At 38.4% G+C, this 14,647-nt stretch overlaps 1 long non-coding RNA gene across 2 annotated transcripts in view; it reads left to right on the top strand.

The window, feature by feature from the left end:
* LOC140693947 (uncharacterized) overlaps positions 1–13,437 on the top strand; it is a 340,057-nt gene extending 326,620 nt beyond the window's left edge. Inside the window, exon 5 of one of the 2 annotated variants that reach the window (XR_012069668.1) lies at positions 13,368–13,437. This is a non-coding gene — a long non-coding RNA (uncharacterized lncRNA). Of the gene's footprint in view, positions 1–11,908; positions 12,077–13,367 lie in introns of those variants that run through there. The other variant, XR_012069670.1, reaches the window with a different exon arrangement.
* Positions 13,438–14,647: the final 1,210 nt, after the last annotated feature.

Here is a 14,647-nt window from a genome sequence, read left to right as displayed (position 1 = left end):
ATGCCAAAGATGATCACTATCCACTTTTTAATTTATAAAAAGCTTAGCACAACATTCAAGGCTAGGGGTATAACCAAGTCAGTCCCAGGATTTTATCTTTGAGAATCTGTTTCCTGACCTTATTCATGGTGCCAGTTGTGGTATCCGTTGAGTCCAGTTAGGAAAAAGAAATTACACTAGGAATTCCTGCACCATGGGTTTAATGCTGAGAATTGAATACATAGTTATTGGAGGACTGACAAACAAAAATCATAGCCAGGAGATCACTTAGATAAAAAATAACTGCAGGATGCATGTCAGCTTGAGCCTGGGGAAGTGGGGGAGTTACCATAACCTAGGATTTCGGACAAGCCGCCCTGCAGAATTGAATCTCAGGCCTTTGAGGAGCAGGCACATCTGGCTGCTGCCAGTTTTTCTGACTTGATTCTGTGAGTGTTGAAAGTTGTTAGTGTCTAGAGCCAACTGCTGCTGCTGAGATGGATTGCCCCTGCTGTGACAGCACAGACAGGAACAGCAAACAAACAGAATAAAGACCCTTCTCTACTCCTGCTCCCTTCCAGTCTCTCTCTAATGCCTCTTATTGACAGCATCTAATATAAGCCCGCTGGCAAAGGAGTCTGGAAAATGTAATTTGCAGGGTCCTAGCCTAAGCATTACGTGAAAGAAGACAGAAGAGTGAGTTTGGAGCTGAGCTGCAGTGGGTATATAACCAACACACAGGCATTCGGCAAAGGTGATACAGAAGCATTGATTTTTAAGCTATCACCGACAGGATGAGAAGGAGTTAGTCAGGCCAAGAGGAGGGGAAGCTATTTCAGTCAGAGGGAGTGATATATGCCAACGCCAGAAAGAGAAGAGAATGGCAACTTTAGGCAGGCAAAAATGAAACTCATGTCATTTTCTTTATAGCAGCCAGGAGAGTTGGTTGATGGGCTTTCCTACTTAAGGGTTATCATCAAAACAGTGGCTCTTACGTTACTGATGATGTATTCCTGATATTATTACAATAACAGAAATTTGTATGTTACAGACTGTTTGCATTTTCCAAATTTAGCTCTTCAGGAAGCTTCAAAAAATTTGGCTGACATTTTTAATTTTATCTTTCTCTCTGTTCTTTTATATTCTAACTAGCATTTGTTTTGAGGATTTTTGTTGAGATATAATGGACATAATGCTGTATATTATATCCCCATAATTTAATTATTTATAACTAGAAGTTTGCACCTTTTGATTCCCTAAACCCAGTTCTCCCACCTCCTACCCAGCACCTCTGACACCACCAGTCTGTTCTCCACTTCTGTGCGCTTGGTTTTGCTGTTGTTCTTTAATTCCACGTGTAAGTGAAGCCATATGGGATTTCTTTTCTCTGTCTGATTTATTTCACCTAGCGTAATGCCCTCCAGGTCTATCCATGTTGTTGCAAATGGCAAGATTTCATTCTTTCTTATGGCTGAGTAGTATTACATTGAGTTTATATACCACATCTTCTTTATCCATTTATCTCCCAGTGGCCACTTTGGTTATTTCCATATCTTGGATGTTGGAAATAATGCTGCAGTGAACTTGGGAGTACATATCTTCGAATTAGCATTTTTATTTACTTTGGATAAATACCCAGAAGTGAAATTGCTGAATCATGTTTAATTTTTTGAGGAACCTCCATACTGTTTTCCTTAGTGGCTACATCAATTTACATCCCCACCAGTAGTGCACAAGGGTTCCCTTTTCTCCATATCCTCACCAACACTTGTTCTTTCTAGTCTTTTTGATGACAGCCACTCTAACAGGTATGAGGTGATATCTCATTTTGGTTTTGAATCACATGTTCATGACTATTCATGATGTTAAGCATCTTTTCATGCACCTGTCGACCATCTGTATGTCTTCTTTGGAAAAAGGTCTATTTAGATGCTCTCCCCATTTTTTAATCAGGTTGTTTGTTTTTTTGCTATTGAGTTGTATGTGTTCTCTACATATTTTGGATATTAATCTGTTGTCAGACATGATTTGCACATATTTTCTCCCATTCTGTAGGTTGCCTTTTCATTTTGTTGATGGTTTCCTTCTCTGTGCAGAAGCTTTTTAGTTTGATTTAGTCCCACTTGTTTATTTTCACTTTTGTGTCTTTGCTTTTGGAGTCAGATCTAAAAAATCACTGCCAAGACCAATGTCAAGGAGCTAAGTACCTGTTTTCTCCTAGGAGTTTTTTAGTTTCAGGTCTTAGACTCAAGTCTTTAATCCTTTCTGAGTTGATTGTTGTGTATGGTATAAGATAATAGTCTAGTTTTAGTCTTTTGCATGTGGTTGTCTAGCTTTCCCAACACCATTTATTGAAGAGACTGTTCCTTGCCTTCTGTTCTTAATCAACCTTCTTTTGACTTTTGATTTTGGAATAAGAAACATTAAAGAAAATCAGTAAAAACTAGGTTCGCATAGCTTTTCATTTTTTGTTTGTTTAAGAGATTTATTTTTCATAGAAAGTATTCAGTGAATAGTAATATGCCTTATATTTCAATTTTTTTCATCTATTTTTTTCTCCGGCTTAAGAAGAGCTATCTTAGACACTTATGTGGCATAAGATGATTTCAGCTTATGTGACTCCAGCCCATGCAACCCAGTGTTTTCAAAGGACTTTAATCGCCACACGCTTTTAATGAAATGAAAGACTACTACAAATGCAGGGGTGAGACCCTGAGAACAAAGGATACGTTACTCATGCACTTGATCTGTTGTGCCTGCACGCTTGAGGAGAAGGAAAGAGTGCCCTGATTGGTTGTCTAATTTAGGCCACTTTGTTTTACTACTCAGATCTCTGCTTAAATAGACATCTGCAATGGATACTTGGGCACCAATATCCTATAGCTAGTAATGTCATGCAAGCCATATCTAAATTTTACCCTCTTCAGAACTCAGTGAAGCCTCGAATTTCCCAGAGCTGATTTATTTTATGTACTGAGTACCTGATACATGGCACATTAGCTATAGAGTGATGTGCCGATTTAGAGCTTTATGATTTTGTTTAATCATCTGTCATCACTAACTGTCAGAGATAAAGATTTCACATGATTCTGTGACTTCCTGGTATCTCTCTCTCTTTGCTTTTATGATCCCTCCCAAAATTGACATTAATTTTTCTTTTTTCTTTCTTTAATTTTTCTTACTGCAGCCTTGTATGCACTGACTGTGGTTAATTAATAAGGGTTTTTTCAACTCTACTATTTTCTTTCTTTAAACAGTATGAAACTAAGACATCCAGCTTACCTAATTTTCTCCTTCATTAGAAACAAAAACAAGAAGTTCAATTAGAAAAAGAAAAGAACCAGTCTTGCCTCTTCCCAGGTGTCTGCATTTATCAGAAGAGATTGTTCATAACAGAACTGGGAGGGAGAGATGAAAACACACATTTTAGGATGATTGGGTAGGGGACTTGGTGAAAGTGTGACCATTTCTTGCTAGACAGTATATTAGAGATTATAACTGTTCATTAGTAGTTAGCTATGAGTAATTAGAATATTAATTAGAAGAAGGAGCAGCAATGTGTTCAAATTTCAATGAAGAAAAATCACTCTAATGAATAAATAAGTATGTTCTGATGAATAAATGAACACATTTATGCTTCATTATATCTGAATTTCAATGACAAGTCCTGTTGATAGTCACTAAGCATTTATTAGTAATAAGTGCATCATACTCACTGTACTCAAAGCGAAAAGCTCTGTATTGTATTTAACACAAAAGATTTTATTCAAAATGAAAGAGCTGCTAAGTAGTTCTTATTGTAAAGCATGGCATCAGACATATTCCCATAGAATTTGGTATGAAAAAGCAGTATCAATTTCATTACTGTACCTGTCAGACCTCTTTACTTGTCCTTGATCAGTCTCCCTAAGTCTAGACTAGAGAATAACTGAGTTATCAGGCCTGTGGGAGAATGCTGAAGATTTTCCTTTTTCTTCTCTTGAGGGAGATGGGATTGTTTTGCTTGAAGGCAAGTGACGGAGGGGGCACTTTAAGAGGTCTACTCATGGAAATTGGGAGTATCTGAAGAAGGTGTGAGTTACATCTGAATTATAGGCTGGATGTTTGCTTAATGAGTATGAATTTACTAATCCTCCCATGTGCCTATTTGAAAACAGATACGGAAAGAACAAGAGTAGAAGGAAGAGGATTAAGCATTAGGAAGTCACACCTCTCCTGTTTAGTAGGTGAAGAATGATGACCCTTCCGTGGACTACGTAGATACTCAAAGGGGAATCAGACGTCAGCCATGTTGCTAGAAGCAAGAGGTTACAGAATATATCACTGAGTGAGAGTGGATTGGATGAGGTCACACTGGGTTGACTGTCTACTTCAAGGACCTGGCTGTCCTCTGCAGGGCTTCCTAAAGAACCCACACGTACTCCCCACATGAGAGAAGGAGCCCTTGAATGTCAGTAATCAGAGAGCATCAATAGTCAAGGAGGACCAGCCACAGCCCCAATGAAGTCAGAGACATTTGCCCCCTTTCTTTCTGTTTTCTCCAAGATTTCACAACGCTTGGGGAGGAGAGACATGGAAGAGGGAGAGGGAGGAGGTGGAGAAGTGAAAGAGCCAACAGGTGCCCATCTGTTTCAGCTAGGGGAGAAACACGGCGTTAAACTACATTTAAGGGTTAAGTTTCAGATTGCATTTAATTTTCATTGGACTGGCTAATTTTATACTGAAATTGGTTGTGAAGCTATACATTCTGCCTGAAATGTGATTAAAGGGAAGGAATAGGGAATTTGTACAATACATATAGGAGGAAAGATTGGTGATAAACAGGAACGCTTTCCATGTCTGTACTTCACTGAGTCAGACTATTCAGCACACCCGTGAGGAACTACATCCTCTCATTCCTGCCCTTTCGTCTGGCTTCATCTTCTCCTTGCTCTCCTGAATTCAGATCACTTTATTTCCACTGGCACCAAGGTCTCTCCCACCTTAGGAGTTGCTGTTCCTTCTCCCTGGAATGTTCTTTCTGGATCTTCACAAGACGGGCTCCAGCTCAAATACCCCGCCCTCACAGAGGAATTTCCTGACTGTCCTGTCTAGTGTTGCTCCCCTCCCTTACTGAGTTCCTTTGTCCCATGCCCCTGTTTATTTCTCTCATGATACTTAAACCATCTCTGATTAATTGCTTATTTGTTTGCTGGTGTATTGGCACCAAATCAGTCTCTTTTATTTCTGTATATCCCAGTGCCTGAGATATAACCACTCAATAAGCATGTATTAATGAATGAGTGAAACCAGCCTCAATAATTCAAAAGAACCTTAAGGTTACTGGTAAACAGTCATAATTGCCATGTCGCTTGCTCCCAAATGTAAACTGGTTGCTAATGACAGACATTAATTAGGGCTCTATTCCAAGGCTTTTCACTATAGGGAAATAGATGCTTCAATCAGCTCTGTTTTCCTTGTGGCAAAATCATTCCCCGGGGAAAGCAAAATGCAGAAATTATTTATATTTATTATGTATCAGGTGTTTTAAACATTTACTCCTTTACTTTTTTAACTCTTTAAGGTCAGTATTGCTGTTTTATCGATTCAGAATCCAAGCAATCTGATGGGTATGGGACTAGATATTTGTTGTGCCAGCATTGCATCCAAGTCTAGGGCTCTCAAGTCCATAGTCTCCCTGGAACATCACATTACTTTCCATCTTAAAACTCTCAGGCTACTGGTGATAACACACATGATATCATCGGTGGCTTTATGAAGTTGGGATGCTGCTAACACACTGTTTATGACTTTGTGGTATCAAGGACCCATTATAACAAAGTCTTGAATTTGTTTTATCTTGTTCTACATGTATTGTTTGGACAGAACCATAAAGACCAAAAGAATATAAACCGTAGATATGTCTTTCACCAGTTGTCCGAGATAAGGATTGCCTTGCAAGTAATTTACTGGAAAGTGTTCCCAGGAGAAACTGGTAAGGGTGGGAGGAGAGAGGACAGAGCAGAGCAGAAGTCAAACCAGGGATTAGATGCAGGTCAAGTCCTAGGGACGGATTAGCTGATTCCTGCAGCTTCAGAGTTGTCTTGACCTGAGGTGAAGAGACTGGCTTCCATACTCCCCTGCTGGTCACTCAGCTGAGGGAGAGAGGTGGGGAGGTGCAGATGTAAATTTGCAGGTGCTCTGGCTCTCTGCTCCTGCAGCCTCCTGTGCCAGGACTCAGTGACCCCTGGTGGAAGACAGTCCTTCAGGGGCAAAAGCATACCAGAGCCTGAGGAAGGGGATGCAGAAACGGCCCGAAGGGATCTCAGGAGATCTGGGTGAAGAACTGACCGGTGTCCATTGTACTGATCAAAACTCCCTTATTTTACAGGAAAATTAAATAAATTCCCCTTGTACAAGGAAAAATTGAAGGCTTATTATTTGCCATGAGTAGGCTATTTAATTTAAGCTCCACTGATAATTCATCTTAGCTGGATATTTTGAAAGGAAGATGTAGGATGACATGGGGGTTGCCAAGTTGGCTATCATAGGAAATGGCATATGGTTCTAGTTGAGGCTTGGGTCTGAAGGAGCAAAGAATGAGGAAATGCATCATCACCGATTTACAATTGACTGCACTCTGACTCCATCTTTATTGTTTCCTCAGCCCTAAGCCTCAGCACATCATTGCTTAGGAGGCCAGATGCTCCTAAGGCAATCTATGGAACGCCTCTTTCTAGTCTGTTCTTTATAGCTTGAGAACCTTTATAGTCCTTTCATGACTCCCAGTTTGACTTCATTTCTGTTCTGCAGTTTTCTGATCTTCCCCAGCAATTTTTCCCCTTGACATGCTGGCAGAAGCATTGCCTCTCTTACTCCTCAGCTCTCCCTGTCTTGTGTCCATTTATGTGTTTAAATTGCAATTGTGCCCTTATTTTTAGTGAAAGAACTTAAAATGGCAACATGGCTAGTGCAGGAATTGACCGTTGTTTCTTTATATTCTTTCCCAAATACAGTACTTGCATTTTTTCCTTTTATGCGTAAATTGATCTCTAATAATTTCAGTTTAATTACCTTTTTATTTTTGTGGCAAGTCAAATTAGTTTAACAGACAATAGGAAAAACTAAAATTAAGTTTAAGTACAGTGGAATTCAATTTATGGTTATTGGCCAGGGTTGAGTTCAATTTAGTTATCTATCAGAAGTAATTTTTCATCTGAAAAGAAAGATAAGCAAAACATTCAAAATATTTCCATACAAGTTTAGCAAATAATTAATAAATGCTGAATGAACCTGTGATATTGTTAAATATCCCATTATAATGGTTAATTTTATGTGTCAGCTTGTCTGAGCCACAGTGCCCAGATACTTGGTCAAACATTCTGTAAATGTGACTGATATTTAAATCAGTGGACTTTGAATAAAGCAGATTACCTTCCAAAATGTGATTGGGCCTCATCCATTCAGTTTGAAGGGCTGAATTTTAAAAAACAGTGACACCCTGGGCAAGAAGGAATTCTGCCAGCAGACTTCCATTGGACTAATAATGTGGCTGTCCCTGGTGGTTGGCAGAAATTTGGTCCTGTCCAAACCATTGTGAGACGTTAGGTCCACGCCAAAAAATCTTTGATACTTGGTCCTGTTCAAAACCACTTGGCATGGACCAGATGTCTTATATAGACATTTTGAATAGGACCGAGTGTTCTGCAACATCCCTGGGTCTCCAGTTAGCCTACTCTGCACATTTTGGACTTGCACCTCCACAATCACGTAAACCAATTGCTTCACATTTATCTATCCATCTATCATCTGTCTGCCTATCTGTTCACATCCTGCTAATGCTGTTTCTCTGGAGAACCCTGACTTATATACCTGTCTATTTTAAATTGCCTTGTTAAAACCCCATCGTTTTAAGGGGGGGGGCAGATTTTAGGTATAAGAGCTTAGTCACCGATGAAATTATTTTAGAAATGATGAATGTGAGCGTGGTCTATTTTTTGACGATCTGAAAACACAAAAGTAACAAAGGCTGGTTCCCAACCTCCTTAGCCATGACTGTTGACTGACTTTTATGCTGTGTCACCAGTGAGCTCTCTAAGCAGTGAACAGACCATGGACCATTTATCTTACTTCTGAAGAAGGCTTTAAGTTTATTTTTTTCCTCAAATTTGAGTAATTATATTTTTGTAAAGAAAAAAATTATAAATACCCAATGTTGAACTATAATTTTAATAAGAATAGTACTTAAAAATGAACAAAATAGGAATAAATTATTTTATTTTGTTCACTGATATATCCTAGCACCTAGCTTAGTGCCTAGCATGTATTAATTGTATCCATCCATTTACTGGGAAAGGAATGAATGAATACTTATATGTCTTACAGAACTATAAAGTTCAAAGCAAGTTTTAATATCAGATACATGAAAATAAATTCAATGAACTAAAATATTTAATAACACTAATTTAATGTCATAGATCATACTGTTTTATTAAAATTAAATTCCTCTTCTCAGCTTGAATATGGTATTATTGTTATACCATGAAAGTGTTTGGTTTCAGGATTTCTGTGAAAATTATATGATGACTCAATTCTATTCCAGTATTTTCTCCTGAGAATATCTTTATTCACATGATGTTCTTTGGCTTTGGTTTATACCAATGCATTATCTTCATGTAAATACACAAAGTGGTGTGCTGTTAAGTGTTTAACTACCAGCTCTCTGAAAAGATATATTCATATACATAATGTACATATATATTTACTTGTATTTATTTTAAAGTTTAATGACAGAATGAATGTGTAGCATACATTATTTGTTGTAAATTTTTAATGAGTATTTCCATTTATTTGTGTCTTCAGTTTCTTTCATCAATGTCTTGTAGTTTTCAGTGTACAGATCTTTTTCACCTCCTTGGTTAAATTTATTCTTAAATATTTTGTTGGTTTTGATGCTATTGTGAATGAGGTTATTTCCTTTCTTTTTCAGATAGTTTATTGTTAGTGTATAGAAATCCAATTTTTTTGCTAATTTTAGATTCTCCAATTTTATTGAATTGGTTTGTTAGTTGTAATAGTCTCTGCATGGCTAGTTGAGCTTTCTCAAAGCATGGTGATCTCGAGTAGTCAGATTTCATACATGGCGACTAGCTGCCCCTAAAGAAATGTTTCAAGAAGTAAGGTTGCAAGGCTGCTTTGTCCTGGCTTTGAAAATCCCTCATCATTGCTCCAGCTGCATTCTGTTGGTTAACAGGGAGAGAGGAGAAGACTATACAACAATGTGAACAATGAGAGGTGTAGTTTGTTAAGGAGCCATATTTGGAGATTAGTTACCAAGGATATGGTTTTCTCACTATATTTTGACATGTTGGGCCTAAAACTAATACCAAGTTGAAAATGGATGTTTAGTGAAAAGCAAGCCCTAAATTAATAGAATAAGTATATTCATCTTAGTAACAGAACTTACCTAATGATGTCTTATAGTCCTTGTAACCATCGTGTGTGCCAAGTTGGTCCATGCAAACTGTATTCAGAGAATTAAGCAGTCTAGGTCCAGGAGTCAAGACATTACAGAGTCGGAAGTGACCCTAGAAGTTACATTTTATAGACGAGGAAACTAGGACCCAGAGAAGTTACAGTGACAAGTCCACGGCAATTAATACAGTGGTTTATGGCACAACTATCAATAGTACTCAAGACTCTGTCAGTGTTCTTTCCTTTATGTTTTATTTTGTTATGAATCATATTATTTGGGTGATAGTGTGGGAAGATGCTTGCATTCCTGTAAATTTAGTAACATGGGAAGTGGTGGTGGGGGGAGAATTTATTAGGATATGAGTCTAATGCTTTTTTGTAAACTATTTGCAATGGTTTTTATGACCTGCCCCTTAGAAGTACAGTATGCATTGCTTCATTTCACTTTGTGATATGTTTCAGGGAGTAAAATACAGTTTTAACATACGGTTTGTAGTTGAAAAATCAGGGACCAACCTGTTTCACGGTACTGAGTCTAGAAGCTACTTGGGAATGACTTTGGGTAAGCTCACGGCCTTCGACTGAGTGTTGAAACTGCCAAGGGACTATAGGGATGCTTGGTACTGGGGATGAGAAATAATTTGAAGATACTAGGCATGATACTTCTAAGAACTGGTTCTAGTTTTGGGGATACAAATCTCTGTCATTTTCTTCTAGAACTTTCCTAAGAGGTATGCTATGGATGATATAAGGATAGATGGGCACTAAGTGAGTTCCAGGGTTCTCTTGGAGTTCAGATGCCCTTTAGCGGTGGATCTCAGATTCAGGGCTTGACAGGGTGCTGAGGCATGGAGCTCAGCTACTCAGCAGGAGGGATGTTCTGGCAGAGGATAATCTTGTCTGACTACCAGAGCAGCTGTGGGCCATATGGGACTGGTGAAGCTTGCAGGAGCCTAATTCCTAGGAGCTTCTGTGCTCAAGAGGAAAGGCAATATGAAAATGAATATATGAATGTTCATGTATGACTAAAACATTGCTGTACACCAGAAATAGATGCAATATTGTAAACTGACTATACTGTAATAAAAATAAATGAATAATAAATAATAAAATAAATAAGGGGAAAGGCATATGCTTTGCCCCACTCTTGTCTCTGCCCAGGATCAAGCTAATTCCTGCCTTCAGGAATTTCTGTTCTGTGCCCTCTTGAAATTCCCACACAGCTTTTTTGTCAACTCCAGCCTTCACTGGTTGCACAATCCCCAGATCTATTTTACCTGCTAGATAGTTTAGAAAAATGTTTGGAACGACTTTTCTACCTGGGTTAATTAATACTTGCTCTCCATCAGTGGTTTGCCTCAGTGGCTTCACAGTAGAATCACCTGGGTAGTTTTCAGAAATTCTTATGCCCAGATTGTCACCCATATCAACTAAATTAGAATCTCTGGAAATGAAGACTTTCCACCACCCTCCGCCACCTCCCACCTTGCATCATTTCTTTTAAATCTCCAGGTGATTTCAGTGTGCAGCCAAGTTGGCAACAACTATACTATGTATATAGTTGACCCTTGAACAACAAGGGTTTGAATTGCATGGGCCCACTCATACACAGCTTTTTTTCTATAGTAAATACCACAGTCCTGCATGAGTCTCGGTTGGTTGAATCTGTGAATGCAGAACTATGGATACAGCAGAACTGCGGATTTGAAGGAACCACAAAACAGAGGGCCAAGTATAAGTTATATAAAGATTTTCAGCTCTGCGGAGGGTCAGTGCCCCTAACTCCTCCATCCTTCACGGGTCAGTGTACACTAATTTCCAAGAAGGCAGTGGTGAAAGGTAAACTCTGTTTGTATGCTTCCTGGTGTTTAGTGCAGGCTTGGTCACAGAGTAGTGGCTTGCAAACACCGGTGCTTGTTTCATGTCCGGGCAATCCCGGTACCCACATGTGTGCTGAATTAGGTGTGTGGTCACAGTCCAGAGAGGCAGTATTTGAAGGTGTTGAGATACAGGCTCTGAATTCAAATCTGTATTAAAATCCTGACTGTGCCACTCAGTAGCTGTATGACTTGAACTTGGGCAAGTGACTTGAACTCAGTGCTTCAGCTAACCCATCTGTAAAAATATGGGAAATTAGTTGCTTAATTCATAGGGTTCTTCTGAGGATGAGTTTTAATGCATAAATTGCTTAGAAAAGTTCTTGGCCTTTAATAAGCCCTCAGCAAATCTTGGCTACTTTTATTATTCTGCTGTAAGGAGTCTGCTGGGTTTTTTTTTTTTTCCTTTTATTCTCTAATACTTACTTTCCTTCAAAGCTTGGGAAAGTATGATAATAAAAATTATGGTATTTTTTTAAATCCTGATATGTTGACTTATCCTGATATATCCAACTTCAAAAGATGAAACAGATAAAACGAAATCTTATTTGTTTTCTCTGAATCACTAACACACTAACGAGTCTGTAATTGTCCTTTAGGAGACTGACCTGAGAAGCTTTGATGGGCACTAAATAAACTTCATGGATGCACTTTATGATAACTTTGGACAGCACAGCCTACTTACAGTGCTCTACAGCTACCATAATCTGGAAGGAACTAGACTAACAAAACTCAAAAGACAAATAAATAATAACCTGGAACCAGAACCTTTTGGCAAATTTCAAGAGTCAGTTCTTACTGAAGTTCTTGTTGAAGACAGTTAAAATGCCATTGGCTTACCAGGGCCTCTATCATAGGGTAGTCACTACCTGGTTTTGATTTTTTTTTTTTTAGAGAAGACTTGTAAATGAGAGTGTTGGGTTTGTACATTCCTCTTTCCCTCTGGGTATATTATATATAATTATAGTCATTTCTAAGGTAACACTATAGTTGAGACACTATATCTGAAATGGGGCATTGAGAGTTTAGGGGGCACTGTTAGTAGTTATGGCAGGATAACAGATCTGGAACTCCCCAGAACTTCAGTCACTCTGACTGGTCACCAAGAAACATCAGATCCGTTCATGGTAGGAGGAAGACATTAAGGCTTCTGAGATTGTCCCTCCCCTGGCTCTTACTTGAAGGTTTCTCTGGTTTGCTTCTCTGTTTTTCTCTATGTCTCAACCTTTATATTCCTCTGACAAGGACTGGCTACCTAACACTATAAAGTTCTCACTATTGGACATGGGTTAAAAAAATAAAAAAGATGATAGCAGCTCTATGGAGTTCAAAGTTAAAGCTAAAGACACTTTCCTCTGAAGGGAAATATTACAGGAAGGGTGTCCTTCATTTTCCATTGTGATGAAGAGCCTAGTAGCTGTGTCTATGCCTGTATCTCTATTTTTATCTCTGTCTGTTTTTCATTTTCTTGATCTAAGCAGGTTGGAATTTCTGCTTAAGGCCTGTACTCTCACACTAGTTAGAAAGAGCTACTCTTTGGTGACAGGTCAAAGAGAAATTCAAAGTGAGCACCACAGTTAAGGCGGGGATCGTGTTAGAGATTTTCCCCCAGAATTCTTCTGTGGTGTAACATTGATCATGCACAACTACTTTTAAGTGTTATTCCAAAATCCCCTGGATCGTCTTAGGATGCTTCAATTTAAAACTAGTAACTTCTGGAACATTTTACGTGTTTTAGTGCCTATGAACTCCTATAGATAGTACAAAGCTGGAGAAAGATGTCAATACTTCTCTTAAGTCAGAAATTGTTTCAGCTTCTTGAAGCCACAGACCAGATACATTGTTGCAGTTTTATGAAGCCTCAACTTCTCTGCATGTTTTGTGCTCCTATTTTTAATTTCTGGAAGGTAGATTCTCCAGCTACTGCTGTTCTATACCCTACATGCTGAACCTTAATTTTCTTTTTTCAGTATTTCAAATAAAATGATGTTTCTCTGCATTATATAAGTAACCTGAAAATGGAAGGTGGTTTTATATCTTGTGCTTTTTCCTGTTTAGACCCAGAAATCTGGTCACGGAATGCATTGGCTTACTGAAGTTTCCTGGGGCTTTCGACCACGCTACTTTGAATTGCCTGCGTTCTTTCCTTTTTGACTGGGGGAGGGGGGATGGTACACCTTGAATATAGCATCAAGCCAGGTTTTCTGGAAAGAATAATGTGAAGAATATACCTCTCTGGAAAGGAAGTATGGATAAAATAGTCTCTCTGGTTTTCCAGATACATTATTGTCTTTTATTCCCTTTATTGAAAACATTTGCTTCCTAATAGATTATCTCTAATAAAATCTTTACATGACATTAGCTGAAGCATGGGCATTAAATAAAAAAAAAAACTCTTCCATATGGAATTATTTTGAGGAAGCTTATTAAAATGAGAATGATAATTAAATGAACTCTAAATGATTCCTAAATCCTAGGTTAATATGAATCTGCTTTCCTCTGTATCCAACAGTTTGAATATTTAGAGTCAGGTGAAGGCATCATGAAAGAACAATTAGTTTGGGTGGTTTCGGACATGGAAAGCTTGTGTAGTCCCAGAGAAGCAGAACAACAATGAGGAAAGAGTTCTGGCTCTGAGTCGGACTTTCCTGAGTTTGGATTCCCAGACCTGCACTTACTAGGGCTACCGTGAGCATGTTAGTTAGATTTTCTGGGTCATAGTTTCCTCATCTGTACAATTGGGATAATGATACCTAATGCACAAATGAAATAAAGGCATAAATCATTCAGTGCGGTACCTGCCACATTAAACTCTGAACAGGTAGAAGGCATATTTGCTCAGGAACAAACACCACTGAGTGCAGGATGCAGTCTGACCTTGCAGTACTCGTCACCTCATTTCTCTTCTGCTTTTCCTTTTCCAGTACTGAGAAAAAGAACTTCCACACTACAGTTCACATGAAATCTCTTGAAAGTCTGAGGATCATTTAAATCAATAACTCATGTTGTTCTTTTTTCAAAACTTATTCATAATGTTTATGCCCTTCAAATAATTGGAATAGCTTTTTTAAAGAAGGTACCACACACTCTCCAGAGAAAACCCTTCAGACATAGAGTTGCATAAATCAACCTAATGCCCATTTTTGTTACCAAGAAGCTTTCATACTGCTCTCAATATCTTTAAAGCTCCTATTAAATATAGTATATCATGGATTTATTAAAAATACCATTGATATAATTTTGCTGAACTCGATAATAATAATAGCTTACATAGAATGCAATTTGCCAGACATTATGTGAAGTGCATTGTGAGGACTAGGATCTCAGAACCCTATTCC

Source organism: Vicugna pacos, chromosome 3 (assembly GCF_048564905.1).
Source record: "Vicugna pacos chromosome 3, VicPac4, whole genome shotgun sequence".
NCBI classification, from domain to species: Eukaryota; Metazoa; Chordata; class Mammalia; order Artiodactyla; family Camelidae; genus Vicugna; species Vicugna pacos.
The sequence above is the reverse complement of the archived record's forward strand: the minus strand, read 5'-3'. Positions and strand labels throughout refer to the sequence as shown.